Genomic DNA, 3,187 nt, shown 5'->3' on the forward strand with positions numbered 1-3,187 from the left:
GAAAATTTCCTGAATAGAACACTAGTGGCTTAGGCTCTAAGATTAACAATTGACAAATGGGACCTCATAAAATTGCAAAGCTTCTGTAAGGCAAAGATACTGTCAATAGGACCAGATCACAATTTGCAGCTTGGGAATATATCTTTACTAACCTTACATCCAATAGAGGGCTAATATTCAAACTATAGAACTCAAGAATTAAGACTCCAGAGAACCTTGTAACCCTATTAAAAATGTGCATGCCTTCTGGCATGGCATGTGGTGACGATGGGAGAGACAGCTTACAGGTGTCAGTAACTCTGCTTCATGGCCTTTCTCTGATCTGCCTTAGCTGTGTGAGGATCTGATGATGCCCAGCCCAGGCCAGAGGTGGTAGGTGGAGCTGGGACTGGTGAGCAGCACCTTTAAGGCACAGCTTGTGAAGCAGAGACAGCCAGCTGGCATGGCCAGATGGTGGAGCTCTTCAAGGACGAAAAGGTTGAGCAGCAGCTATGGAGGAAGGTGGGTCACTGCAGAAATGCAGGCTGTTGCTGATGATTGCAGCAGAAGGACCATGACAGGAAAAGTTCTTTCCAGGAGAAGTGGCCCTGGTTAGGAGGCAGCAGAGTCGCTGGTGTCTCTAGATCTTGTCCCTGTGCTGAGCAGGAACGCTGGTGGGTGATGGAGCTGCAGCTGCTGAGTAGCAAGCAGTGCGACTAGTGTGGTGACCATCGCTGAAGGGAGTGCTGAGAGCAGAGGAGCATCTCAGTCTCCCTGAGGCAGGAAACCAAGAATATTTTACCACGTCTGGAAAAATAATTACTCTTGACGAAGCGCAGTGATCTTGAAGAAGGTGGGTGGGTCTTCTGAATGTCTCATAAAACCTATTAGTTTCTATGTCAGACAAAAGAAATGCTGCGTCAGTCCTTCTGTATAATAGGAGAAAAGAAGCCACAGAAGGTGCTCCCTGATGTGCTGAAGAACTGTCCAGTAGAACAAATTAATAAACTATGCCAGGAACAATTAGAACTCCTGTCTTAAAAAACAAAAACAAGCAACAACAAAAAAACTTGATGATTCTTGAGGGTGACAATGATTTGGACTAATATGGAAGAGGAAACAGATTACTGTAAAGTGGCACCTGATTTAATCAATCAGCAAGATCCCTTCATCCCTGAGAGAGAACGACCAGAAGGGTTGGAACCAAACAAGGGAGAGGGGAAGTCAGTGAAGTACTCAGTATAAATGCAGATGCTTATGACAGTGATATAGAAGACCCAAGCAATGAAGAAGCTGCTGCTGCTGTCAACACGGCCCCTGTTGCTGCTGCTGCTGCTGCTTCAGAGGTCCCAGGAAATACAGTCCAGAGTGAAGTTGGTCAGATAGATGACCTGGAGAGAGATATTGAAAAAGGTGTGAATGAGATTTTGCGACTGGCAGAGTCTAGCCCAAAGGAACCCAAGCGGCCACCCTGACTGTTCCTCCACCAATGTTCAGCCTTCTGCGCAGTAACTGGAGCTTCTAGAACTTGAAATACGGGCAAGAGCAAGTAAGGCTCTTATGAAAGCTGGCGATATAGAAAAGCCAGTCTAGTTTTCTGACTTGGATATTATGTGTGTTTGAATGAAGTTATGTCATATAATTTTGTATCTAATGTTTATTTGTGTCTCGTGATATTTCTTTTGTAAAACTTGTTAGTTAACTCATCTTAGGCTGAAAGTATATATATTTTTTACTTTTATATTATAGGTTTTAAGCGAGTATTTAAATTCATCACAAATATGGTTAAATACCCTGGATATTTCTTTAAGTTCATGTCTCTAAATTGATATCTTAAAAGCCAACAGGAAGGAAACAGAACATTTTCTGCCTTTGTTTTTAAAAGTTTGGGCAACAAACACAAAAGCTTTAAGAAAGATTGACCAAGCATGTCTCTCTTAAGGCTACCTGTATTTTTCAACAGAATATTAAATTCCTCTTCTTGATTTATTAGCAGTTTAAAAACTTTATTTAGTTTTGTGTACTTTTATCGTGAATAGTGTTGGAGGGTTCCTTTTTGTGAGTGTTAGTTTCCTAGCTAAAATTAACCGTTTTGCTATAAGCCTCAGAGATCAAACTTGCTTTAAAACTTCTTTAATAAAAAATTCAACTTAAGACTAATTTTTAAACAATGTAAAGTTAATTTGTTCATGTTAAATTCCAGCAACAATCCATTCTGACATATGTTTGGTCTTTTGTTCACATTTTCCCTTCAATAAAATAAAATAAAACTTATTTCCATTTTCATTCCAAACTATGAGTTATCATATATATGATATGATACAAGGTTTCATTTGATGTTATTGTTAGAAGAGCTGGTGGAGAGTTCAATAAATCAAGATAATAAAAGGCTGTGATTCTGGATATGAAGACTTGATACTTTTCCAGAAGCAAATTTGACTTATAGAACCTTTGATAAGTTGAGGTTGTAATTAAGCTAATTTTGTATACTTTTTAATAAACAAATTATTACTTTTAAAGGATGGGGTACAGATATAAACAAAATTCTCTATTGAGGAATCTCAAATGGCAGAGAAGCATCTAAAGAAATGTTCAAACATCAGGCTGAACATGTGGACCCCAGGTAAAGAGCTAGAGAAAGGACTGAAAGAGCTGAAAGGTTTGCAACGTCATGGGAAGAACAATATCATCAACCAGCCAAGGCACTGAGGTAAAGAGGATGATTGGGAGAGGGAGCACCTTCATGGATTCAAGTTGAGGAGGAGTAGGAGGGAGAAGAGTGGTAGGGGACAGGTATAACATTTGAAATAAAAATACAGAGAATATCCAATAAAATTGGGAGAAAAAAAGAGAAAAGAAATGTTCAGCATCCTTAGTCTTCAGGGAAATGCAAATCAAAAGGACTCTGAGATTCTACCTCACACTAATCAGAATTGTTAGGATCAAAAACCAAGGTGACAGCAGATGCTGGTGAGGATGTGGAGAAAGAGGAACACTCCTCCACTGCTGGTGGGATTGCAAACTGGTACAACTACTCTGGAAATCAGTCTGGGGGCTTCTCAGAAAATTGGAAATTGGTCTAACTGAAGAACCAGCTATAATCCCCTCCTGGGCATATACCCAACAGATGCAACACCACACCACATGGTCACCTTCTCCACTATGTTCATAGTAGCTTTACTTGAATAGTAAGAATATCCAGAAGCTA

General features: G+C 39.9%; 1 pseudogene across 1 annotated transcript; it reads left to right on the plus strand.

Moving 5' to 3' along the window:
* Positions 1-891: 891 nt before the first annotated feature.
* On the plus strand, positions 892-1,572 carry LOC308427356 (caspase activity and apoptosis inhibitor 1-like; annotated as a pseudogene). The gene has a single exon. The product of its transcript is annotated as a caspase activity and apoptosis inhibitor 1-like (transcript).
* The last annotated feature ends 1,615 nt before the right edge of the window (positions 1,573-3,187 follow it).

This window comes from Micromys minutus, assembly GCF_963924665.1.
Source record: "Micromys minutus genome assembly, chromosome: 11".
Lineage (NCBI taxonomy): Eukaryota > Metazoa > Chordata > Mammalia > Rodentia > Muridae > Micromys > Micromys minutus.